At 47.1% G+C, this 26,564-nt stretch overlaps 1 protein-coding gene and 1 long non-coding RNA gene across 5 annotated transcripts in view; one reads left to right on the top strand and one right to left on the bottom strand.

Annotated features, from left to right (window-relative positions):
• Positions 1 to 8,677: 8,677 nt before the first annotated feature.
• LOC309672820 lies at positions 8,678 to 14,324 on the bottom strand. The gene is made up of 3 exons (XR_014269264.1): positions 14,278 to 14,324; positions 8,955 to 9,242; positions 8,678 to 8,734 (listed from the first exon to the last, which is right to left on the bottom strand). It is a non-coding gene; the product is annotated as an uncharacterized lncRNA (long non-coding RNA).
• A 283-nt stretch (positions 14,325 to 14,607) lies between these two features.
• Positions 14,608 to 26,564, top strand: part of GPD2 (glycerol-3-phosphate dehydrogenase 2) — a 150,370-nt gene continuing 138,413 nt past the window's right edge. For all 4 annotated transcript variants that reach the window (XM_082483471.1, XM_082483469.1, XM_082483470.1 and 1 more), the window contains exon 1: positions 14,608 to 14,676. The gene's annotated coding sequence lies outside the window, so the exon portion shown is untranslated. The remainder of the gene's footprint in view (positions 14,677 to 26,564) is intronic.

Raw genomic sequence — 26,564 nt, 5'->3', positions numbered from 1 at the left:
AGTGTACCCTATTGCCATCAAATCCTAAAGGGGCAGAATCCGTCACTATTCCTGGAGCGACAGGGGGGTCTCCAGAACTGACTGTACTGGAGGCTGAAGTGACCCTGACTGGGAACGAATGGGAGAAACACCCCATTGTGACTGGCCCAGATGCTCTGAGCATCCTTGGCACAGACTGCCTCAAGAGAGGGCACTTCAAAGACCCAAAAGGGTATCGGTGGGCTCTTGGGACAGCAGCTGTAGAGACACAGGACATTACACAGCTGTCCACCTTACCCAGTCTTTCAGAGGACCCTTCTGCTGCGCGACTGCCCAAACCGCAATGCTCAGTTTAACTGGGTTTGTCCCTGTGGACATCAAACCAACCTTCCAGCCACACCACAAGTCAGAGTTGTACATACAAGAAATAGTTGGCTGTTGTAACCAACAACAGTGAACAATCATTATTAAGTGCAAAAAAAGCACTTGGCAATATGAGGCCACTTCTCCAGGTCCGTTTGGTTGAGTGCATTTTTATCATAAGCCCAAAGGACTACACACCTCATCCTGTAAGGCCTCAAAATTATTTATTTCCAGAAGATTCACATCTTCTTTTTGTCTGAAAAAATACTTGTGTTCTGGATCCCAGGTGTAACCTGAAGGCCGTGGAGAATGGAGAAACAAGATATTGCCCTGGAGAAAACGGAGCACTGGAAGCTGAACTGCAAGGTAGGAATTTGAAGTAAGAGTTATGCGTGATTTAAGACCCTGAGTATGAGCCTTGCCTTCTGGTTGTGTAATTTCGGCAATCAGAAAACACCTTACTTAATATTTGTAACGATATTGTGGTTCAGACCGGGCTAATGAGCATGTCCTATGATACTCATCACTAGAAGGTGATGTGTTTCAGTTGGGGTATATATAAACACATCCAAAGCTTTTCCAGGAACAATAAACAACGTTTGTTCCGGAGAGAGCTCATAATATCTCCCCCTTTAAATATATGACACTTAGCAAGCAAACGGAGAAAAAATAACCTGTTCTGTGTTATGTTTCTGCATGCTGGGGGCAGAGTGAGAGCTGCGAAGGTGGAATAAGGTCCAGCGAATATGTCAACACTTGAGGAAATAATAATAATAGTGTACTTTTGGGGGTCGGGGTAAAATGTTTTGCAGAATATTTTAATCAGGCATTCTCTGAACAAGTCTGAAGTGTGCTGTGGCACGACCTGCCCCAATGGGACGGCCGTGGTGGTCTCCAAAGCAGCTCCACCTGCGCCTCCCGGCCGGGTCGGGAAGGCAACGCTGCGTGAAGCAGGCGGGAGCGTCCCGCTGCCTGGGCGCTTTGGCTGCGCAGACCGTGCGAGCTGCGTCCTGTGCCACGCTCCGCCTCTCTGAGCTTTGCAAAACACCGCCCGTTTGCCTCAAATCCTGAAATGTTAATTTTCATCTCTGATTAGGCCGCAGACCAGTCAAGGCTCCTTTTATTAAGTCATGCCGACTCCTACCTGCTTCCCGAGGGCTAAATCTGGCTGAGAAACCATTGTAATATTGTGTAATTAATTTGCCAGTCAAATAATTTCTGCAGGGCTATATTTCACCTATCCATCTGCGACCCTAATGAATCTCCCAGTTCGGTACTTCAATCCTGTTTTCTGCCTTTTTGTCTCCTTTTTTAACTCTAACTTTCATAATTCTTTACTCTGGGCTGATTTGTAACCGGTGTTTTGGGGATGTTCTTATGATGTTCTCTCCGGGAACAACAAAAACCAGTGAAACACTCAGACTCGGGAGCTAATGAAAGACTTCCTTGCTTTATTGCTCCATTTCACCACAACAAACAAAGGAGTTCATTCAATAAAAATCAAACATGTAAAAATACAGGAGAAAAAGCCATTTGTATTTGGATGAGCTGATTGTAACTTCATTCAGACTCAGCCTAACACGTACAGAACTTCCTAAAGGTTACTCTGAGCACTGTATTCCCTCATTAGTGGCAGGAGATAAAAACGGTATTCGGTAAATGTAACATCGGCAATTCTTTTGGTTGTTCAACTTTGCAAATCACAACTCATTTTTTTCTAATATACTTATTTTTTTAAACGGTTTGGTAAGTGGCATCAGTAAGTAGTTACTGTGTTGTTCATAACCCCTGAAATTTGTCACTTTACGTTATTTCCTGATCTCCGGCAGGAATGTTTTTTGAAGGAGGACAGGAACGCTAAATAAAGTATAAATAATATAATAATTTGTGAATATTCTAAACTGCCTCATTCGCGTACCGGCAAACAAATGGATGATATGATCATATGAGAGAAGAAAAATCGCTTTAGTTATTTGTTTATAAACGGCCGATGCCATTGCCGCAGGCGCCAGCGCCGGGCCGGGCCGTACCGCGGAGCGGGGAGCGCTGCGGTGCCGAAACCCCCGGGGGGACACGCGAGGCGGGGGGAGCCGGGACCTGCGGGGCCGGGCAGGCCCACCACCGCACAAGGGCACGCGTGCGCGGGGCTGAGCTGGCTCAGTGGCACGACAGCTCTTTGGGCTGTACTGCTGTGTTTTATTGAATGAGAGCGTTTGTTTTAAGAAGGAATTTTGAGTGCAAACATTTAATCCTGGGAACAAGTGCAGTGATGGGAAATATCAGAGAGAAATGCAGAAATACCCCTTTGTGTCTTCAGAATTCCATCGTGATCATCCTTGCGCAGTCCGTACATGGGGCAACGCTCCAACTGAACTCTTCTCAGGCTGCACTCTAGAAATCCAGCAGCTTGGAGAAAAATTGCTGTGGAACACACGGGCTGAGTTTAAGTGTGTACCTAACGTGCATCGATGAAAAACGCAGAACCTTGAGCAGCTCCAACGAAAACCCCGTCCCCAGGGACAAGGAGGGCCTCCCTGAAGGCGCCGACGGTTTGCGAGGTACCCGGAATGAGTTAATCCCCCCAAGCAACGCGGAGGAGCTGCCAGATAACAGTGACATTGTTTTTCCCTGATGTCAGCACAGAAACCCAAACACAAAGAGGCGAATGTAGTCCTCTGCCGGCGCTGCTGAATGTCCGGCTTGTGCCCGGGTGTCCAGCGGCAGTAGAAACCGCCGGGCACACGATGACAAAGTGTCTCCTGGAACCAGGGGCTGCCCCCGGGGCTGAGCCAGAGGGAGGGAGCAGGGGACGCGTGGTGCCACCGAGGACATCTACAGCCATCCGTGGGTCAGTTTGTTTTACTCCACAGCTCGGTGTAAGGCATCTCATTTTCTCCCATAGCAGCCACACGTTGAGTCTTGCCTGAATAACACAATTTATTCTCTATTTGGTAGGTGATGTCTAGAGGATATTTATATCCAGCCGCTATAGAAGTGTTGTTTCACTTTAATATAGGCAGCACATAAGCTCTTGTATTGGTTCCACAGGGAGAGTAATTAAATACTTGCTGATACGCTTTGGATCTGTAGCTGCTCTCATCGTGCTCTGCCTCGACCCACCTCCCGAACGGGAAGTCTCACAATTAGACTGACTGTCCATCACCGCTGAGAAATCCATAAAGGCATAGTAATATCTGTATTATTCATTTTCTGCTATTCTGAAGTCTACAGAAAGGTAAACAAAAGGAGGAAAAACCTGAAGCGAAGGTTTTAAATTGCTTTGTGTTTTTATTGCGGCGGTTGGTGTGAACCTGCTCTGCCCCGTTGGCTCAGCCCTGTTTGGGGCCGCGGCTACTCCGGGCTTCGCCTCAACACACTCACCCGATATTTGTATGTGGTGTTAATTATGAACATCAAACTCCGTCACTCCCAGGAAGCTGCTTCCAGAAATCGGGTTTGAAGAAGGTGCAGCTGTTAAATGCTGTTTTCGGACAGGACGGAAATGCGCGAGGGGCTGCGGTGAGGACTGCCCGCCGGCGCAGGAGGAACGGCACCGGGCAGCGAAGGGGGTCCCTGTCCCGGGCTGGGGGAGACAGGCACCGCCGCGCCGGGCAGCGGCTTGCACCAGCGGGAGTGAAACGCACAGCAGCGTTACTGCTGTGGTGTAGGTGCACAGAGACGTAGTATAGATGTAGCACAGATGCAGATAGATGTGGTATAGATAAACAGATGCACATAGATGTAGTATAGATGTAGTATAGATGCAGTATAGATGCATATAGATGTAGCACAGATGTAGTATAGATGTATAGATGTTGTAGAGATGTAGTATAGATGTAGTATAGATGCATATTGATGTAGTATAGATGTATAGATGCAGTATAGATGCATATATATGTAGTATAGATGTAGCATAGATGTATAGATGTAGTATAGATGCATAGATGTAGTATAGATGCACATAGATGAAGTATAGATGTAGTATAGATGTAGCATAGACACACATAGATGTAGAATAGAAGTAGTATAGATGTATAGATGTAGTATAGATGCATATAGATGAAGTATAGATGTAGTATAGATGTAGCATAGATGTATAGATGTAGCATAGATGCGTATAGATGCAGTATAGATGTAGCACAGATGTAGTATAGATGCAGTATAGGTGCATATCGATGTAGTATAGACGCATAGAGATGTAGTGTGGATGTATAGGTGTAGGATAGATGCGTATAGGTGTAGTGCGGATGCAGCACAGATGTACAGATGCGGTACAGATGCGGTACAGATGCGGTACAGATGCGGTACAGATGCGGTACAGATGCGGACGGACGCAGCCCAGACGTCCGGACGCAGCGCAGACGCCCCCCGCTGCAGCAGAGGTGCAGCCCAGGCGCCCACAGCCGCACGTCGAGGGGAGAAGGGGAGAACCGCCCCCGGACCGGCAGAGCACACCGGGGCGGGGGGGGGGGGGGGGCGGCTCCCGTTACAGCTGGCGGGCGGTGCTGGTGCCGCCGGGCGCGTGCCCGGGCAGGACCCCCCCGGGCTGCCCTCCCCTCCGCTCCGGGCCCCGCTCCCCCCCCCCCCCCCGAGCCCCCGCCCGGACCCGGGGCGTTCCATGTCGTGGCGCGCCGCCTCCCGCCTGGGGCGCGGGGCTGGGGGTGCGCCGGGGGAAGCGGGGCTGCGGCGCTCCGCTCCCCTCCGCCCGGGGGGCACCGGGGCAGCGCGGGGCGGGGAGAGAACGGGCAGCGGCCTTCCAGCGGCCGCCTCGGGGGGGCGCGGAGAGCTCGTTCCCGGTGGTACCCCCCTCCGCCGGCGCCGGGGGGTCCTCCCGCACTCAGTGCCGTCACCCCGTCACCTTCGGGGGCCGCGGGCGGCGGCGGGGCCCGTCCCGCCCTCTGATAGCACGCGGCGGCGGTGGCCGCCAGCCGGGGATGTAGCTCAGTGGTAGAGCGCGCGCTTCGCATGTGTGAGGTCCCGGGTTCAATCCCCGGCATCTCCATCGGCTCTTTTTTTTTTTTTTTTTTTCCCTCCCCCTCTCACCCGTTTCACCGTGTGGACGCGCCCGGCCGCCGCCAGCGCGCAGGGCCGCCGGCACGACGTGTCTTGGCCCCCGCGGCGCCGCTTCTTCCCGCTCGGGAGCCCCGCGGGGAAAAAGGAAAGTGGCGCCGGGAGCGCGCTGGGCTTTCCCGGCCCGGGGAAAAAAAAAAGAGAACTGCATTGGCCGGGAATCGAACCCGGGCCTCCCGCGTGGCAGGCGAGAATTCTACCACTGAACCACCAATGCCCGCTCTGTAAGTTTCTGTGCAGGCTCCCTCCTCCAGTATCTCCCCTAGTACATTTGGGGTTGTTTTCATTCTTTTTCCCTTCTTTTTTCAGTCCCATGTTCACAGTCAGTACTTTTGAGCTGTTATTTCCAGGGAAAAAGAGGGTTTTAGAAAGTTATCAATGTCCCTATGTATTTTTTCCCCTAAAGGATAAAAAACCCTAGAAAATTGTATAATACACCCATCATCCTTTACATTTAAAAGCTTTTAGACCAAATCACAAAAGGCACATTTTTGTTCCTTTTCTATACTGGAAGGACTTTGCCAGAGGAGGCCAGAAGTTAAGGGCCTAGAGGCTCACAGGATCTACTAATACAGGAATCATCACGGGACAATGTCTGAATTTACATCTCTGTTTTGTCGGTTGATGTAGTGCTGCAGATCCTGACATTTCAGTACAACTGAGTAGTGATGAGATATCAATAGAATGCCGCTGCCTGTGCTGTGATGTAACGATGCCGTGTTCCAGTACAAATTAGTCTTGACATTTAGTTTGTCTTGGACACACTCCCAAGAACGGCCACGTGTGAGCCAAAGAGTTCAAGGAACAGCAGCACCAAGCATCAAGAGAGCATGAAGGTGTACGTACGAGAAAAGCTGTGCTTAAGAAAACCCTCCAGACAAGACGGGCTACCACCAATGGTAGTAAGCCGGTGTTTTCTTCTTCAACGAACAGTAATTTGACACCACAGATAAAGTTCCAATTTCCTGTTTGAACATATATTAACATCAAAATGTAAACTGCCCTATGGAGAAGTTTACCTCTGCGGAGAAGTTCCTACCTTATGGAGAAGTTCCCCTCTGCTCCCCGCTCCTGCAGCTATTGCCTAACCATTCCCAATCGCACGTTCAGCTCATCGAGATGGCAAATTTCTTCTGCATGCGTAAAGCAGAAGCTGAGCAAATCTTGTGTTCTCAGCGAACCTGGCAGGAAAGTCAAGGCCACGATTTGCTCGCCGGCCAGCCGATACCAGGGGACAGTATCGCCCAGTCAACCTTGGCCCAGAGGAACAACACTGGCCAGAAACAATGCCATCGCAGTTCCCTTTCCCCTGAGCTTTGTTGCAACTTCTTAGTTTCCACCCGCAGAAACTAACACAGTAAACACTTCAAGTAATAACTATTATTTGGGCTATTGCTTACAGTTGCATCAGTCAGCCTTGAAAAACTGTTTTCCCAGCCAAGCACGGGACCAGAAATCCTAAAGCAGTTAGGCAAAAAATGTTCATATTGAGAAGACTCTGCTTCGCTATTTTAATTCACCTGAAAGTTAGGCATGCTGAGGTAAATAGCAATAGTTGGCCAACTAGTTTCGCCCCCTACTTTCATTCTCTCCCCTCCTTTCGCTTCTGGTGAGCTGAGACGAGGCGGCAGGGGATGCTCTGGCAGTGCCTGCGTGCAGCCGGGGGAGCAGCAGCTGGTTCCAGCTGAGGGAGAGGAGTCCTTGGGCTGGTTCTCCTGGGCAGGTCGGGGATTTAACACAACAGGCTCTGTCACTGCCACTCGTTAGAGAATCATTTTGCAGGGGTCGCCACAGTAACAAACTTCGCACTGCTAGCAAGCCTGCCTGGCTCCCAGAGTCAAAATGAAACCTGTTCTTGCAGTCGCAGTTAATTAGAGAACAGTTTCCCATGTCCGTTAGACCACGTTTTGCATCTGCTCAGAACATCTGTGGGTGTTGGCTGACGTACTACAGCGAACTCTGCAAATCAGGAAGAGTTTGGCAACTCCCATGACTCACTGGAGCTCAAATGCTGCTCTAGAACAGGCTCCAGAAACCCTTTTTCAAGCTGCATGAGACGGGCTCATGCTTGGCCTCCCTTTAAAAATGATTGTATGTAGGAGAGTGCTGAATGAAGGAGGGAATCAGGACCTGTAATATTAAGAAATGGTGGTCCAGAGTCTCAGGACTGGTGAAAATTTCATAGGATTGGTTCAGGTGATTAAGAATCTGCATCCTACTCCAGTGAGAGAAGGCCTCAGGTGTTCATCATCTCAATCATCACAGCGGTTGGGAGAACTCTCCCTGCAAAACCTCAGTGCAGAAGGATCATGGTCTGTGCAAGTCTAGCAGAACAGCACAGGAACATTGCATGAAATTACTGTCCTAAACAAAATTTAAGTTCAAAGACTTCATAAAAATAAATGTGTCTCTAGCTGTCATCCGTAAAACATATATAATTTTGGCAGTTCAGTAGAGGGCTTGAATGGCATCAAGAATCCAACTCCACATAACAAGGTTATAGCATCTAGGGAACTGCTTTTAGTGAGATTGCTTAAAATATACTTTTGTACGTTTCTATCTAATATCTGATGAATGGGTGAGAGGGATTATCCTGTCAGGGACTCAGGACATCATCCTCTTTGGTTCAGTTAAAAAACCTTTCCAGCAGCTGAGGAGACACCATAGATCTTCACCAGAAACAAGGCAGGCAAAACTTGTTATAGGAAGAAGGGAAACGATTTTTCTTAGGACTTTTTATCCCCCAGAAGGGGACAAATAAGTGTTTTTCCATTCCTGGTCACCCTTAAAGGGACTCTGATCTTGATGCTTCTGGCTAAGGCTTGACACAGCATCTTCCCATGGGGCTCTGCTGCTGCAGAGCATAGAATCAGAGAATCACAGAATGGTTTGGGTTGGAAGGGACCTTAAAGATCACCTAGTTCCACCCCCCTGCCCTGGGCAGGGACACCTCCCACCAGCCCAGGTTGCTCTGAGCCCCATCCAGCCTGGCCTTGAACACCTCCAGGGATGGGGCAGATCCCGCAAGCTCCAGGCGCTGCTGCCGACTGTGGAGGATGGTGCAGCTCAGGGGCACTCGAAGCCTCAGACATCCCAATTCAGCCGGTGCAGCTGCAATAGGAACAAGGTAGGGATTGATAGATAGGCAGCGGTAAAACAGCTCAAATCAAGCTTACAGCTGTAGGGGTGGATTACCTGGGGTGGGGTAAGTGGGTATCATTCCCTCCCTCCTCCCTAGCTGGTATGGACACGTGTCCCCATGTCATGCGATGTGCTCGCAGCTGTGCAGTTGCCCGCTCTAAAACTGGTGTTGCATCAATCCCTGTATCGGCATATAAAAAAGGGAAAGTGTGATGTACCTGTGCTGTTTGCACTGATTCACCTCTTCATGCGGAGCTGTATTAAATAGAGATCTTGTTAGAAATAACACCTAAGGAGTAATTCAGACTGGCCTGAAATATCATATACCTCTCTGTACGAACCCACTGCCTGGTGAACGCTTTCTCATGTTTAACTAACACGGACCTAATACTGAATATTACCTGGGAAGTCTGGCCAAGACTTCGTACTGGCCCCCAAAATAACGAAGGATAACTGCAGGCCTTTCAAAATGGCTTCTGAAAGCCTCTCCAGTAAAGGCTTCCACAGCGTGCTCTTGTCTCTGTCTCCAGAGTGCAGAAAAATCATACCATCCCTGGCGAGTTCTGCGCTGAGTGGAGTACACGCACATCAACTTGATTTTAACAGGTCACGGAATAAGCTGGGCATTTAAAAATATCCACCTCCCCAAAAGGACAAATGCCTACGTATTGCAGAGCCTTCAGCAAAGCCTGTTGAAACAAAACAAACAAAACAATCGTGGTAATCTTTTAGGTAGGACTTATAATGTAGAACAACTTGTCAGTGCAGGTTAAAGTTTTAAGGGCTAGCAATTTTGACAGCGTCCCTTTGAGCACAGTGAGCGCGCAGGGACGAGCAGGACAGCAAAAGGTCACTTGGTCACACGTATCTGCTGCCTCCTTTAAGTTTATCTCAAGACCCACCAGGCACGTCCCAATTAATTATTTAAATCTGCAAGGAAAAATATTTCTGTCCATGAAAAGGTATAATTTTAAATTCTGGGGAAGCTATGGGATGGCTGGGTGCTCAAAACCAGTGCTAAGAGGAAGCTGTGGCGCAGCATCCCATCCAGGGGCTTCAGCCACCGAGATGAGTCATTTACATCCAGCAATGTCGATTTGTTTCAGATATCAGCAAAGTGGAAACTTACGGATTTTCCTATATCCCTTTGTTTTCAACTGAACAGTTCTGGAATAGAAAAGGTCACCAAACCCAAATTGACAATGATGCATGTGGTTATTTAAAACAACTTTTCCCAACACAACTATTGATTATGTTGCTAGCAATCTGCAGAAGTTCCTTATAAACCTGTGGACACCCCAAAAATGTTTGTCCCAGACACTATTCAAATGGTGGGAAACAAAAGCCCAAGCAACACCAGTGGAATGGACACTGGAAGAGAACAAGAGACTCAAATCCTGTATTTCTGCATTATGTACTGGAATATTAGGCTTTCAAAGTGGTTGTACATGTCTATGAACAGGTTTTCTAAGATTTTTTCCTAATCAATCAAACAGAGAAAATATCTGGACAAAAAGGAGATGTGTATATTCACTGGGACTGGTTTTAGTCTGTCATTGTCTGAGAAAAAAAAATAGCACAAATTCCACAAAGCCTTTTCCATTTCATTTTCTGAATATAACAGCTCTCTCTCTGGCATACATAAGGAGAAAATAAATTTAAAAGATTTTTTCATATTTCCTGCCACAACAAAGATTTTTAAACAAGAGAAAATAAATACTCTTCAATAGTCCAAGCAGTCTTTTTCTCTAAAAAATACTGTCTTTTTTTTCTTCCCCTCTCCCAGTGAAATTCACGTTCTCTATTAGACTGAGCTCAGCTGTTTGCCCCAGAAAAACACGGATACTCCACATGGCTCCTTTCCATTGCCTGGCTCTGCCGTAGGTAAGCTGCCTGTGCTGCCATTGCAGGGAGAGGCCAATTAATTACTGTGCTTGTTCTGCAACAAATAACGTGACCTATGACCTTGTTCTTTTAAACTGCAATTTTTGCGTTTGTTTCTGTGACTCAGCCCTGATGTGTTATCTTCATACAACAGCAAACAATAAGACATAATTATGACGATAGCACATTGCTTCAGTTTTAATAGAAAAATGAGCCGTTTTTTCAGACACACACACAAACACAGTGGCTGTTCTTATCTGTTGCAGTGGAGGGGGAAATGTTTAAACACTAGCAATAGAGCCTGGTGCTCGGTAAACTGAGTATCTGATATGAAGCAATACAGTTGTATTTCCGAATGATACCTGATACCAGCAGCCAGAGATGGGAACCCTTTTAAATGTTTAATCATAGCTGTGACTAAGTCCTTTTATTTTCGAATGGGAGGACCAACCATGGATCCCGCTTGAAAAAATCTCAGTAGAGAAATTCGGCTTCTGTTTCCGTCGCTTCCTTTCAACTCTTCTGCGATTATTATTACCCCTTGCTCCTCACAAAGACATTTTCCTGAAGACAGATTAGGAGAAAACATATTTGTGAATGTAGGAACAGATTTTCTTCTTATGATGCATAACTTTGGCATGCAGTCAGGAAACGATGATAATCTTTTTCTCCATCTTCCCTTGCTAATGAAGAGAAACTGCCTCTGGGGTTAAGGACAAAAGGTGAACTCTCCCTGAACACAATTTACACCTGCTAAGCACATGATTCGGGCATCTAAAATTCTTGTCTTGGCAGGTGTCCCAGGGACCAAGCCACACGCACGGAGACTTGGGAGGTAATATTTTCATCTAGACATTAAATAAAAAACAGGCTCAAGAGGGAGGAATTTTGTGATACCTTAAGGCGTCTCATTTTTTTGCTTAACCTTGTAAAAATCTTTTCATGATTCAAACTTAGGAAGGCCAATCTTTACCAACCAGTAACTAAGATCAAAACACAGCTGAAAAGTAACTAAGATGAAAAGACAGCTGTAGTTGAAAAGAAGCCTAATCAGGAGAGCAAAGAACAGCCCATTCCTTGTTGGTAGCTGTGCCACGACCATGTGGAGAACCTCTCCCGGGAAGGGAGATTGCTAGGTAAATGCCATCCTTGTAAAAGTTTTCACTCATTCTTGGATTTCCCTTCTATGAGAAGAGTATTACAGCACTCTCATTTTCTACCCCCTTTAAGATTTTGGCAGTTTGGAAGAGTTCATGAGAGACAGAAGTGCTGGGGTGCAGAATACGCTCACTCAGGAACTGGACATCGACACGTTGCACTCATACACTGCCCTGGTTTGAATCAATCAAAAATTACTATAAACCGACAACGCAGCTGCATCTGGGTAGACAACAACCTTGAGGGGTGGGAGGACAGGGTATTTTCCCAGTTACAACCAATTTATGATGATGATTTGAATATTTGTTAGAGATGGATGAAACGGCAACACTTAGTGCCATCTCAGTACACATATATGGGGTAGGTATTCACCCCTAGAACCTGCGTGTGTTGGATCACGCTGAAATTATTCACCACAAATTGCATTTACATCCATTTTTTCCTAGCCCAATTATTATTCTTCCTTTCTCACACTCTCTCTCCAAAAAAACCCTCCAAACCAATGAATCCGTTTCTGGGGAGTTTTCCTTTCATTTTCCGTTCTCTCTGTTTGTCTGAGGTATTCCCGTGGATTCTAAGCCTGAATATCTACGGAGTGTGCTAATTCCAGCTGCTGCTTGAGATCTTTTTTCCTTTTAAGAGCACTACCATGTCTCCTAACGCGTCTGGGATAAAAACTGCTCCCAGTGTTGGTGGCCTGAGTATCACTTACTTTGCAAAACTTCTGAAATCCAACCCTTGCAGTTGTTTACTGACTTTAAATGCCACCCAGGGAGTTGATAGCCATACATTACTATTGCAGCTTCCAATTTAGCTCATCTGGTTATATCTGACCCAAGAGGGAAGGATTAGGTTCCTACGGCCATCTCAGATGGGACCTGTTGGTGACATTTAGCTGGCTGACGAGGGACCGGAGCGTGCCTGAAGGACGCGGTGGGAGGGAGATGTGCCCCATCCTTCATGGCAGCAGCCGGTTGTTTTTCTGTGCCTGATAGAAAACACGTCTCATGCTGCCTGTAAAGCATGTTGACTAAGCAGTGAGCACGGAAGAACAGCAATAAAAGCAGTTTCTGGGAGACAGCCAAGCAGCATGGTTAGACACAGCTGATCCCTCTATGCCTGGAAAGCAGGGAACCAGGGACAGTCCACGGGGTGTGCAGGGGTCCTGCCCGTGTGACACCGTGTGTGACACGGCATCAGGCAACTGACAGAGGCAGTGGGTGGGCAAGGACAGACTCGTGATGGACTGATGGGCATAAACAGTCACAAGATCAGCTCGTGTTTTGGTCCAGCATGGAAAAGGAGATCCCAAACGCTTGTGGAACCACGACTGCAGGGCACTAAAAATGTAAATTTGCAGGGAAAAGCGCAACCAAAAGTTCACCGATGAGTTTTGGAGGGGGAGGCTTATCACTAACGTGTGTCTGGCCCCTCACTGCAAAAGCAGCAATAGGCATGAATCTCCAGATGTTTCCCCAAAAAACATAGCTATGTTTTTCAGCTGTGTCCCTGGGAGCCTGGAACATGGGAACCAGGATGAGAAACAAGGAGGACCATTAGAAACCATAACTCTTAGCAGCAGCTCTTCCAAGTCTTGTCACTTGGTATTGCAGGACAGAAAGCAGTGAGAATGAGGATACACAAAATGTCTCAAGGTATCACCCAGTCAGCAACTCACTTATAAGCCTTACACAGCAAGTACCTAGGGAAGGAAGTTCAAGATTGGAAATCTGCTGTTTCGGAGAGGTAAAGACTTGGAAAGCTTTCAATTCAAGCCTGTGCCACAAAAATAACATGAGATTCACCCTGTCCCAGCACTTGTGCTGCAAGTGTCCTCTCCATGACAGTGCGAGTGTCACCCTGTGGTGGGCTCCATTAGCTGTGCCCCAGAGGGGTAGCTGTGCAGCCTGCCTGCTGGTGGAAAGTCTGGCTTCTGTGAAGACCTGGATTAACTACTAAATTGTGCTTCTGCCAAGTCCGGTAGAAATCAGGACCTCAGTGGGGCTTCATGAGAAGTTTCAGTTGAAGAAAGAGAGCTGGCAGATGTATCAAGCCACTGAGACATCATTTCTTAACCAGCTTCATGCCATACCAGAGCCACTGGAGAAGACAACTGAAGAATCATCGAATCATGGAATGGTTTGGGTTGGAAGGGACCTTCAAGACCATCTAGTCCCACCCCCCTGCCCTGGGCAGGGCCACCTCCCCCCAGCCCAGGTTGCCCCAAGCCCCGTCCAACCCGGCCTTGAGTACCCCCAGGGATGGGGCAGCCACAGCTTCTCGGGGCACCCTGCGCCAGGGGCTCACCGCCCTCACGGGAGAGAATTTCTTCCTAATATCTCATCTAAAGAGATGTGGATTTCTATGTATCCCTTATGCACTGCAATTTTTTTTTTTTTCTAAGGTTGACCCTCAGAGATTTAGCCTTTTTCCTGTCTAGGAATCATCCAGGTTATGAATATTACATCTCTTAACACTGATCAAGAGACGTGTCGGAAAGGTCTCCTCTCCCCCACACTGCACTTTAACCCACTAGGCAAGCAGGGAAGGGCTCTGCAGCTGATAAATGGCTATAAATATAAAGTCTGTTTAGATATCTGAGGGAAGAAACCTCTCTGCCACCCACAAGCAAACCAACCACCACCAGAAATTCCTCAGAAAAAAAAAAAAAAATTAAAATACCAGTTCACGGTGTAAAGGCACCTCAGCTGACCCCGCTGGCCGGCTCGGGGCTGGGCGGGCGGCGGGGGACAACCCCGCGCGAGGGCCTATGTCCCCCGCCGCCCGCCCAGCCCCGAGCCGGAGGAGGGGCTGCGAAGGGCCGCGACGCCCCTCACTCCAGGCCGGGGCGCGGAGGGCGGGAACAGGCCGCAGCGGCGGGGCCTAGCGCGGCTTCCCCTTCCTGAGGAGGACCGGCCCGCCCTCGGCGGCCCTGCCGGCTGGCTGAGGCGGCGGAGCAGGGCGGGGAGGCGAGGCGAGGCGGAGCGGGGAAAAGGGTAGGCGGGGAGGGAAGCCGGCTGCCCGCCCGTTCTCCATCTCTTCCCGCCGTGAGGGACGCGGGCTCTCGGCCGGGCTGCTGGAGTAAGTGGCTTTGGGTTGTGGTGATGGCGGTGGTGGGGTGGTTAATAGAGGAACGGGAGCTCGCGACTAAAAAAATGGAGTGTGTGTGGCTGTTTTAATGGCAGGAGTGTAAAACCGGTGGCAGCTGTCCCGTTTGTCTGTGTGTTGTCACCCTGCTGAGGGGCTGAGCTCCCTCATAGCAGAGGCACAGCCCTGCTGTCTGTTTATGGAGAGCTGTTTGCACATATATAACAAACAGGGCTTTTTTTTTTTTTTTTTTTTTCAGAACTCTTTCTCTAGATTTCCTTTCTCAGATAGAGCTGGTAGAATACAGCGTCTCCAATTATTAAAAAAAATAATGCTGGGCAGAGAATAGGGTAGCTGTAGTTACATTGAACTTTGGAAACGGGAAATGGTTTCGTGGGACCATTTCTGGGTGAGAGTGTGTAACAAGTCCTGAACTTTTCTCAGTTCTTACCACTTCTAACCAGTCACTTCAGTAAACGCCTGTAAGCCCATTACTACAGGAAAAGATGTAAATGTGTGTGTGGAGACCTTGAGTTTCAAACAGCCAGGTTCGCTACCTGCTGAGCTTACTCTACTACTTACTGCAAGCTGGTAGTGAAGGCGCACTGCGAGCGAGCCCCTTCCCAGCGCCGCTCCCTGCCCTGCTCTGAAGCAGTTGCGCTTTTCCTCTCTGCCCCGCTCCTTGCCACCCTTCCGAGTGTCCCTTTGCTGCCGCGAGGCCCTCGCCCTGCCTGCCGCAGCGTGCCCAGCTCTCCGGGGGCCGAGGCGCGGGCTGTGTGGCAGGAACGCCTCGCCAGGCTTGCCGGGCATGCTGCGTGTCCAGCTACGTGCAGGGCAGCCAAGGTGACAAGGACAACTTTCTCTTGAAGACATGGAGCGCTGCGGAGGCGTGAGTCTGTTACCACTACAGACTCTTGCTTTTGTCTCCTAGTGGTTCTCAGGCGGTGGCTAGGCTTCTCTGTGTGTCTTATTTTCATTCTCTGTGTTTGCAGTCTGCTTCTGTACCGAGCTCTCTTTGAACCATGACTGCTATCCTGCGATGGGGTTCCCACCCAGAAAGTTTCCCTACATGAGAGGTTTGCTCAAGTGTAATTACACTGACGTTGGCCTGAAGGCTCTGCAGTCCCTTTGTAAGATAATCTTCTGACCATGGATGAGAAGCAAGCTTAGAGGCGCAGCTAGAAAGAGCATGGCATATTTTTAACTGAAGTTAATCAGGCCTTTTCTTTTTCTCACTTATTCATAGGTACGGTTCCTCAGAAACGTTTAGTGATGGGCAGTGACTGATGATTAGCTAGTAAAGACTCAATCTGATATTTCAAGATCTTTAAGGGTTGATAGCTAAGGCTAAATCCAGTATTGGCTCTTCTATAATAGTGATAAGGAGAATATTATTAATTTTAATGTTAGCCATTTACCAATTTTATTTAAGTCTAACTTTGGATGTTAGTTTATAGTGTTACTTTGGTTGTATATGTGTGGATATAGACTTTGTTTTGCTTAATTATGTGTGTGCACCTGTATGCCTGCACAGGAGCACAGTAATAATAACAGCTTTGTGAGCTAGGCCATTATTACATAATGTAATATTTTCTCTAGAGATCCGTGTCTGCCTGGTAATCTGTCACTAACAGAAATTTGGAAAGCTGGATGGATGTGGTCGGTTCAAAGGCCATTAATGCAAACCAGTTTCCCAAATGACAGCTCATACAGGTTCCTTTCTGCTACCTACTCCTTCTTCACACAAGCCTCTGCAAGCTTTAGCAAATATTTAAAAGAAATGTGCTTTTTCCACAGTCAGTTTCCAATTGTTACTTTCTGCTTTCCCATGTAAATGTCTTGATGGTTTCCAAACAAGGGTTTGCATTTGCAAGTAGCTCTGTGAAGCAACAGCTTACTTTTATCATAGTGCTTGTTTACCTGCTGGCAAACAGGACTTAAAGAATTATTTTACCTTTTCTAGAATATATGGGCCTATGCCACACTTACTTTAAACCAGAGGTCTGGTAGTCTGGGTGTATAAATTAGTTAATCTCTTGTATATTGCTTGGCCTTCCGGTTGTAGTTTCCGCCTGCATTTTTCCAGGGATTAGCTTTATCACTGTGGGTGTGCCGCTGCAGCTGATGTGAGCAGGGCCACAGCCTTCTGCCTCCAGAAGGGCGCAGGTAGCTGTGCCCGGGATTGACCTGGGCGCTTGCCTGGCCCCTTCCTTGCTGGGCGCTCTTGGGAGAGCGGGAGAGCGCTGCGAAGCTGAGTGCTGCATAAAAAGGGAAATGAACATGAAATAAAAATTAGAGGCTGGAAAAAAACCTCTGAAGCAGATCAGAAAAAAGTGGGAAGATCACCCTTTAAAGAAGTTGTGTGCTTCAGCTGTTTCATGGGTATTTGTGGGTCCAGACTGGAGCTACTTGGGAGTAAACAATGCGGAGCACAGAGAGCACGGAGGCTGCGCTCTCAGCAGCAGTTGTTTTGCTTTAGGGGTCCGCTGCAGCTGTGCCAAGGCTCTTGCTAATGTAGATATAGCCCATTTCTTCCAATAAGCATTACTTCAGAAAACAATTTTTATTACATAATGAACAAACAATTTGTAATCAAAACTCTTCTACAGTGCCACAGTATTGCTTTTAGAAAAGTCTCGTATCCCTAAGTGACTTCCTTTGAGCCAGGTTCCCAAGTGAACATGCAGCTCTGTCTCAAGCGGGGTTTCCAAATGCCAGATGAACTTGCTCTGAGCTATGTCCTGATAATGCCTGTGGAGCCCAGATTGTCATTTCTCTGCTGGCTGGGTACAAAGTCTTGGACTGTGCCTTTTTGCTTAGCAGAGTGTTTCTCAAACCAAGTGTTGATTCTGATTTCAAAATGATACTGAATGCATGCCCCTCCTCTGCCATTAGATTTGCATGTACTATCAGATCTCAATCTTTATTCCAGTATATAAAAGTAGGCTACTTCCTTGACACACCTAAGTAATCACCTAATTTGTAGTTATTTTTTGAGCAGGTACCTGTTTGTATATGCAGGTCTATGTCCAGTCTTGTAATAAGCAAAACACCTTGTTTTTTAATCCTTTAGTGTTTGAACTCGGGGGGGGGGGGGGGGGAAGAGGGGGGGGGGAGAAAACCATGGATAATGTTCAGTATTAGGATCAAGCTGAATTAGTAAACTGTCTAAATATCCACATTAACTATGAGCAGAATGAATATCAGAAAAAAGGATGAACAGCTATAAATTAACTGTATCTAACAAGAACATCTCTTTGTAATTACAGTAATTTATAGTATTTGCAAGTTTGTATTGTGTGTGTTGTGGGTTTTATGGCTGACATTATAGAAAGCAAGAATGACTACTTGAACTGTTTAAGCTAAAGGAAATGTTGGCACAAGAACAAAAAAGTTTGGGAATCATTCTGCATGCATTTAGTCAGTAATCAGGCCAGAGACTGGGTTTCCCAGTCCTTGGACGGGAGACTCTGAAATAATCTTTCAATAGGACAGGAGGGAATTTAAATACTTTTATGATAAAACTTGATAAATATATTATGATGTTTGTATGATGGGAAAGCTCAAAATACTCGTGACCTCAATGTTCCCTTGTATTCCTGTTAGTTCTTAGGTACAGTGCTTGTGATTACAGCCATCGTTGTCTGTGAGTATTGCCTCATTCTCAGAAGCATACTGCTTTCTCTGGCAAGATTACTACTAGCTGAAATCCCAAGAAAGGTTTACAAATCAGACTTTTCCCCTCATTATCTGTAAGACTTTTTTTTTGTTTTGTAGGAGGGTAATGAAACAGAAGAAAAAGAAGTGGTTAGGTTAAAAATACAAGTAGTGGAAAGAGAAGCCAATAAAGTTTTTTCCTTGTAGGATACAGCTTAAAGCAGTTGGGATATCATCTAACACTGAGCGGGAAGATCCAGGTCACCTGAGTACAGAAAGTAAATTAAGTAGTTTGAAGCAGTGGGGACCAAGAGAAGGAATGAGGCTAGTACTCCTATTTTTTGCTTTGTTTTTCCTTTATTTTTGTGCATGACAAGCGCTGCAACTACTTTTGGGCATGATAGCCAAGCTAGTCGCCTGTACTGGAGCGTGGGAAGGATTTTCCCCATATGGTAAACTGCTGCTTTGCTTCTACTTATTAGTGCGGCATGGCCTGCGGGGTTTTCAGGTTTTAAGTTCTGCGTACGGGAACTTACAAATTTTTGGTGTGGTCTGTGGCTTAAAGGGACTTGTAACCCTGTGAGCTGTCTAGATATTGTGGGTTATGTTTCTGTGCTTGGTTGGTGAGGTTGTTCTTGGATAATTACTTTAATTAAAGTGCTGTAACTTGTGTTTAAGAACCCAAAGCAACCGTCAGAGGCTTTGGGAGAGAACCTGGAGGATGGACTCTGCTGTGGTATCTGCCACGTTTCGTACCCACTGGAACTCTTTCTTGGTGTGTAGCTCCGTTATAGATAAGGCTTACAGTAATTACATGTAGAAGTCACAAGTGCATGAGTCAGTGGCCCAGGCTTCTGCTAGAGAGGTAGATAACAAGCTTTGGTTGCCCTTCAAAGCATGCTGCTTTGTTCTCTTGTTCCCTGTGGCTGCTGGTTAGGTAACAAGTAGTGCGGGGCAGCCCAGGAGATGAGTCCCATGTCGACTGGGGAGAGAGATGCTTGATGGCTGCTAGGAGTGCTGCAGGGGCAGCATCTTCAGTTTGGGTTGGTTTAAACTTTAATCGTTTGCTTCTAAGATGCGCACTTCAGTTAGTATGGTCTGACATCTTATGTAATGTAGTGTAGTGTTAACTGCTGCACTCTTTTAAAAAGCAGACAAGAAAAGCTATAGGAGAGCTGGTAGATGATCTTGTTAAAGGGGGTGCTAATAGGATTATTTTCTGATTACATCCCCTTTTTATTGTTATTTGGCCACTTCCTGCATTGACACACCCATAAACTGGCAGTAACACTCTCTCAAGAGTAGTACAGCTTTAAATCTTAAGTTACCCACAGTAAGAATCCTAATTGTGGCCTGTCTTACTGCTGCTCTGTCACAGTGGCCACCTTTTAAGTAGTCCTGCAAGAAGGATCAAAAGCTGAATTAGAGGGAGCTGAGGGTAACGACTGCAGCTGTTTGGAGGAGCAGAGGAGGCTCAAGCCTCTCCGCTCAGCCCGGAGGGATATCGGTCTGGGGCTCTCATCATCCAAAACTTACCTGAGAAGCTTTTGGGAGGAATGAGAAAGATTGAATTAGACAATGCGACTCTGCCAGTGGCAAGTTATGCAAACTGTAGTGGTGATGATTATAAGTTTTCTATTTTTAAGTCTTCCATTGAGTGACTCACTTTATTAGATGTGTTCGTTTAAAATGGAATGTGAAGCACCCAGATTCCATGGTAATGGCCTCATAAAGCACTCAGATATACAACATAACAGATTGGATTTCTTCTCTTAATTTAACAGGTTTTGCGTCTCATACACCATGTCTGATGGCAGCATACAGGGCGTCACACACTCCTATTGCGAAGCTCTACAGTTTGTATCCATCTGTCTCTTCGCTTTTGCTAAAGTAGTCATCTTTCTTTGATCTCTAACTTGCAATTCTGCATCTGAATTTTCCACCATTCCTCTTCCCTCATTCCTCTCATTCTTTCCCCCAACTTTGGCCGTGCACTGCTTAGATCCAGCCAGATATCTTAATAATTAGAAAGTACTTGGGTACAGGAATGCCGGCGATTGCAGCACTTCCTTTTCAGTCGCCTCGCCTCCTCAGGCGGGAGCGGGAGCCCTGGTAGGAGCCTGTGCGCGCTCCGGGCTGTACAGAGTTACACAACTCAAAATAAGATCCAGCCAACAGTCTTGCAGCTACCTGGGCTGGGCATTACGGGAAATAAGGGAAGCAAGTCGCTCCTAGGGTTTATGTCAGGCTAATGAGAACTGTGGGGTGGCAGATGCTTGTCGCATGGGGCATGCTATTCAGAAGCATCTACTGCAGACGGGTGTTGAAATCCCGTCTTTAAAAAACAGGATGTGCGTTGTATGCTTTTCGTTTTTTGAATGCGGGGCTGAAAGTGAAGCAGAAGAATCCTGCCTTTAGGAAGTGTCTGAATTGAGGAAGCGGGGCCCTTGCCTGTGGTGCAGGAGGTCCAGGGGCTGTTAGCCTGTGAGGTTTACCCAGGGACCTCACTCAGGCAGGGCCGCCACTCACCGGCCCGGACTCCGGTGTGGGAGCTTCCCACGGCAGCGACTGCTGCCTGCTGCTTCGCATCCAAGTAAGCGTAGCTCTGAATTGCTGGTTAAGAAATGCACTGCAGGAGGGAGCTGTCCCTACTGTGATGACAGTTTGTATTAACTTTTTAACTTTTGCAAACTGAAAGCGTGAACTCTTCCTGATAAATCTTCTGTGTAGTTTCTATTTCATGTAACTAGCTCTTCCCCTTCCCCCCCTTTTCTGTTTCTTTTCGTGTTTCAATGCCTGTTTCTTCTTACTGGGAAACCTTTAATAGCTAGAAGTTTGAACTAATGTCCCTGTGAATCTTTACCGATACTCAGCTGGTTCGCTGAGAAATGTTCCCTGTGGGTTATGCACCTCTTTGGACAGATCACTCTGTATGCAATACCCACTCCTCATGGCATGCCGCTGGCTGCTCTCCTGCCAGTCAAGGGCTCCTTGTGCCTGCTGGAGCTTGTTCCAGAGCCTGTCAGGCACTTCAGCCCACCCTGGAACTGAGGGCATGGGTCCAAAGGGTGCCATTTATGACCTGTATTTAAACTAAGGATAAGGCTTAATGTGCGGATGTACAGTGTCAGATGGCACTTACAGCATTAAAGCACTATACACTGTTTGAGCCATTTTTAAAGGTGACTCAAAATATTTGTGTTATGGAAAGATGACTTATTTCTGACTGCATCGCTTCTCAAGCTGTTTGCTATAGTAATTTTCATTAAAATAAAATTCAGTTTCCATCCCAAGCTATTGATCTTAGCTTGGAAGACAGTCAAGTTTTATTACCTACTTGCAAAAGATGAGGGATTTTTAAGTGTAGGCTCTTCTCTGTGTACATAGCACTCCGCGTACAGCCTTTGTCGTAACTATGTGGACTGAATTCTTTCCCCTTTTCATCTTCTGCGCTCTGGTTTATCCTGCTTGGTGCTGACAGTAGCCTTTAGCAGCCGTTCTGGGACAGAACTTGAGGAGAAAACCCACAAGTGTATGTTTAGAGACCCTCTAATTTCTCTTGGGTTGTGTGTGCACTGGGGCAATGTTTAAGCCTAGAGGAGACCTTGTTGCGTGCCGTTTCCCACACGCATTACAGTTCCTTTCAGAAAGGTGCTGGAGCATTTGGGCAGGGAGAAGATGCCCTGTGCAGTATTAGGGCCCCACTGAGGAGTCTGGGGCAGCGCCTCGGCATGGCCCACAGCAGTCTGGCACGTATATATCGTGTCTCCACCGGCTGTTTGTCTGGGGCTCTGCCTGCCTGCAGTACCTGCTAATGCCCCGAGCTCAATTCAGCCTAATCCAAATACATCTGCTCATACCTCGCAAGTGCGGGCTCGCGGGTTCCTGGGATGAAATTGAGATGTTCTAGGTGTAAAAGCACCGTCTGTAGGTTTGAATGCCTGTCTAGCTTTGCGTTGGAGTGGCTTATGTTAAGCCATATTTTCCTTTCTGTCCCTGAATAAGCTTCTCTTACCGATGGTGAGCAAGATTTATGTGGCAATTTGAGCAGCTGGTCTCCTGGGAGTGTTCCTTTCTCCAGAGAATTGCATATAATCTGGCTATCAGCTCTGAGCAGGGCTAATGGCACACGCACGAGGCTGTCGGGCAAGCAGAGGGTAGCCCCTTACCGGCAGCCGGCGGTTGAGGCTAGAAAGGTACAGAGGGCACTGAGCCTGCCGGTGGTTTGGTGTTATATCTTATCTTGCATAATGAAAGTGGCAAAATTGTTCTCTGTGGCATATCTAATTTCACATTAGTGTGGTTAGTGCAGCTGTATCCACAGTGACACTGCTGTAAGGTCCCAGTGCAGGAGTGATCCTGAACCCCATCCCCTGTCTGCCCGTACCTTCGTGCCATGGTGGTAGTGCACGGAGCTCGCCCTCGGTGTCAGCTGAGTTGGTGTGAATGCATTGTGTTAGTAGAAAAGCTTGTCAAACCTCTCTGCGTGTTGGTGTGCGTGCACTGAAAAAACTGTGCTCGTTTGTGGGAGGAAGCTATGGGGCAGTTGGATCAAGTTGTAACAGCCTGTGGGCAACCACACTTGTATTCAAAGGATGTGGAACTGGGACAACAGAGGTGAGTGCCACTGGGCTGTCCAGTCTCACCCTCCTTTGAGGTTGTTGCCGTTGCATCTTTTGAAGCAGCTTCTGCACCCCTGCGGTTTCCAGCCCGGCGCGTAGGTACACGGAGGTCTCTCTTTCCCGTCGTTGTCAGCACGCGTTTGTGCGTGGCTCTGCGTGCGGAAGCCGGCTCTGGGAGGCGGTGGGAGCAGGCAGGCAGGCAGGCTGCTGCTGCTTTGGCTCCCCAGATCGCACTGCCCTTGGTTGAGTGTCAGCACTTGTGGGTGCCGGTGAAGCTCTGCGGGCTTCTGCGTGTGCTGCGTTGCTTGTGCTGGATTCTGTAGGGTAAAAAGTTTCGCTGGTAGAAATCTGAAGGTGGAAAAGGTTAGTATGCCAAAAGGCTGTGGTATAATAGACACCATTCTGAAGATTTTGTACCTTATCCAAAATTTTCAAGAAACCAATTCTGAGTTGAACTTATTTAACTTCTGAAGTCTGTCGGTCCCTTATTGACACATATGAAGGAATCTTTATTGCTTGCAATTGGCAGTGGGGTTTGTTGGGTTCCTAATAAAGTTTTTGTATCGGAAACTGTTAAATAAAAGCTGTTTCCTTGCCTCTATATTATTGTGTTAGAGCTGGTGACAGGTGCTTCAGAGCTTTCTGGATCACAGTAAGCGTTATGGGGGCATGGGGGCTTTTGTCATTTTTGGTTTTTTGTTTGTTTAAATGAATTCTCATATCTGGAAGGACTAATGTTTGTGCTGGTTAATGAATGAGAACCTGTGGCATCACAATGCTGCCTGTCAGCACCAGTGAGTGCGGCAGTAGGGCAGGGGGGTATGAAAGGTATGTTAGTGTGACAGGTTGTGGTACCGATGGGAAGTACCGCGGAGATGGCACTGGGAGCTGCTTTAGCTGAAGCAGCTGAAAGCAGAGACCTTGGGTCTGTGCCTGCTATTTGCAGAGGCCTGTTGGGAGATGGAAGCGGAGGAGATGTAGCTCTCTGAGCGTGAAGAGCAGGTGTAATATTAGTCATTATCTTATTTCCCAGCACTCGCCTAGTACAGCCTTTATTCAGTACGTGAGCATATTCTGTTTGAGTTTTTTTTAACAAAAAAGTTATCAGAAGAACAGATATTTCAAACTACTGAAAAATAGCATAATGCTATCTATGTAACTCGGAATTGTGGTGAGTGGTGAGTTTGTTCCCCGTGATTACTTTCATATGTTTGTGTAGCGTTGTTGTACAAACAACTTAAGAGATCTACTATACAACTTTGGCGGAATATGTGCTGCTTTCTTTTTTTTTTTTCTTAATGTAATGACATTTCTAGTGTGATTCACAAGGAAACTTTAGATTTTGGTTGATGCAGTAAATGATTTTTTAACCCTTTCTTAACTAAAGAAGTAAAGGTCAGCTGAATAAAAGAGTTAACTACATTATTTCTTCCCTTTTAAAAACTTGGAGGTTTTGGTTTTGTTTTTTTTTTTTTTTTTCAGAAGTATTGATGAAATGTTTGTTTAAAAGGCCCAGGAGAACATGCAGTCCTAAGATGATGATTTCCTTGTTTTAAAAACAAAAATAAATGACTTCCAAAGCTGTCTGGGAAACTACGTTTTTAAAGTAAACTGGTGTAGGCGATGATCACTGAGACTTGCAGTCAGTGGTTTGTACGCCTTGTGCTGCTCTCAGTCAGTCCTACTCAATGCAAATGTAATGGTTTAACTCCGGTAGGTGCGTGCCTAGTCTTCAAGATGAGACTTGAGAAAAGGCTGAAGGAGCCCAGGGGACAAGAAGCGCGGGTGAGCGTCGGCCGTGCTGCCCGCGCTGCTAGCTCTGCCGCCTGCCCCTCGGCAGCCGCGCGTTGGCCGTGGCTGGAGGTGCCTTCCTGCGCAGTGGGAGGTGCGAGTCCTCAGCACTTGGCTGGGAGCTGGTTGGACTGCGCTTGCCATCGAACACCAACTGCTGAGCTGTGGCTCGTGGTTAATTTGTTGGTAGTTAACGAACTTTTGAAGAGTTCAGCTGAGCAGGGATAAGTAGGGATTTGTGCTTCAGCCACCGCCCTTTCTTACTGAACTGGGTAGAACATTGAAAGGATACACTTCCATTTGTTTTCCTGAAAGCCATAATCTCTGCAGACGCATAAACAGGCTTGATGGGAGATGCTAATTTGTTCTTTTTAAACTCCTTTGGATTCTAGAGCATATTGTGTTCCCAGAACAGGCACTCGCAAGGGTTTTGTACTCTTCTTTGAAGTGAGTCCTTTGCTGATGCGTAAGGTGTGTGAAACTACTTCAAGACTGCCACCAGTTTGCAGTCTGAAAGACGAGTTGTTATTCTAGTGGCTTGAAGAAACCTTATGGTAGAAGTGTGTAGTACGCAGAGTGCTTGGATGGTGTGTACGTATTCACCATCGCCATATGCTTCATGTGCCTATAGGCGGTATGTGAACTGATGTTGATTGTCTTAGTTCTTTTATTTCACGGGAGGTTATGAGTGTGGTGATGGTGGTGCAAGTTTTCCAGCTGCATGTTTTAATTCCTGTGCAGTACTGAATTTCATATTGTGTTATGACTTCGTGAGTATCCCTGGGCACTTTCAGATATGTAGAAGTAATATCGCGGAAGGCTGTCTTAACAGATTTAAGGTGGCAGGGCTTAGCTGATGGTTAGTTTTTCCTTTTTAATTTGGGGGAGGGCTGATAAGCCTGCAGGATGGGGTCTGATTCTGAGGCACTCTGCTTGGGACACTTCTCAGATTGCTCTAATCCTGTCGTGTGAGCCTTGTTCCAGACCGACAGGAGAGAGGTGACAGGCTGGTGACAGGCCTGTGTCCCAACGTGTGTGGCTGTCCCAGGAGCTGTCTGTGCTGGGCTGCTGTGGGAGTGCTCCGGCAGGTCCCCCCGCAGGCAGCCTTCTTCCTTGGGGGCTCACGTTCCTCTTGCAGTGGTAGCCCACGTGCGGTGTGGCTGGGCAGGGCACCGGCAGCCTGATGGGGAGCCTTGCCCGCCTTGGGTGCTGGAGCCGGGGAGAGGCAGCCGCAGTGCAGTGCCAGTCCTCCACAGTAACTTTCCTTTGAGAAACGGCCCTTGCTATGGGGTTTTTTGTCTGGTGCCTTTCCCTTTTACTCCTCCCTGTCCTGGTATAAAGGAAAGATAAAGTTGGCCTTTTCTGAGACCGAAGCATGAAGTAAATGGAAAATGTGATACTCTATGTACGTACCAAGAAAGGTTGTCATGGTGGGAATCTTCAAGAGCGTACATGCTGCTCTTCAGAAAAGCTTGTGGGAAGCTGCGAGTCTTCTGTACAATAATCACTTGCATATTATGCATATATACAACCTCAAATGTTTGCGTACAATAATTGTGTGTGGAACTTCCCCGCACACTGAGTGTGCTGCAAGCAAAGCTCACAGGGAATGAAGTTAAGATCTATACCATCTTAAAAAGGAAGTTTTCTTGTTTGGCTTGTGTCAAACATGTTTGCTGTATTTTTTAAGAAAAAAGAACAATTATGCTAGCTGGAAGAACTAATAGGAGAAAAGAGATGAAATGTGTGTAGAAGTATTGTAACATACAGTATTTCACATTAAATTGTGTTGATAAGGCCAAAGAAATAACT

This window comes from Vanellus vanellus (genome assembly GCF_965231255.1).
Source record: "Vanellus vanellus genome assembly, chromosome: 5".
In the NCBI taxonomy this organism is placed as follows: Eukaryota; Metazoa; Chordata; class Aves; order Charadriiformes; family Charadriidae; genus Vanellus; species Vanellus vanellus.
Note: the sequence above shows the minus strand (reverse complement) of the source record. Positions and strands in the feature narration are given on the sequence as shown.